At 33.0% G+C, this 339-nt stretch overlaps 1 protein-coding gene across 1 annotated transcript in view; it reads left to right on the top strand.

Moving 5' to 3' along the window:
* Positions 1-339, top strand: part of LOC119586608 (DNA polymerase theta-like) — a gene marked incomplete at its 3' end in the record, with an annotated part of 48,768 nt that overhangs the window by 31,197 nt on the left and 17,232 nt on the right.

Genomic DNA, 339 nt, shown 5'->3' with positions numbered 1-339 from the left:
ATATATATGAAGTATTCATAAGATTTTCTAATATTCCAAATAGATAACCATTCATTGTTAGTAGCTGAGGCTCTGTATTAGTTAACCCCTCCCCAGCAGGCTAGGCATAACAGTGTATTATTTGCGTGAGCATAATTTTGATAAACATAGGTTTTTAGAAAATGTTTTTTGCCTTATAGAATATTTTTTATTGATAAAGAAAGAATAAAAACACTGGCTGGAGTTGAGGTTATGTTAGACCATAAGCAAAGACAAGAGATCCAACATTGTGATTTAGAATTGAAGTTTCATTCATTGTGGTCAGGAGACACATTGATGAGCAGGAATAGCTTTCTGGTG

The sequence above is a fragment of the Penaeus monodon genome, chromosome 21 (assembly GCF_015228065.2).
Source record: "Penaeus monodon isolate SGIC_2016 chromosome 21, NSTDA_Pmon_1, whole genome shotgun sequence".
Lineage (NCBI taxonomy): Eukaryota > Metazoa > Arthropoda > Malacostraca > Decapoda > Penaeidae > Penaeus > Penaeus monodon.
The sequence above is the reverse complement of the archived record's forward strand: the minus strand, read 5'-3'. Positions and strand labels throughout refer to the sequence as shown.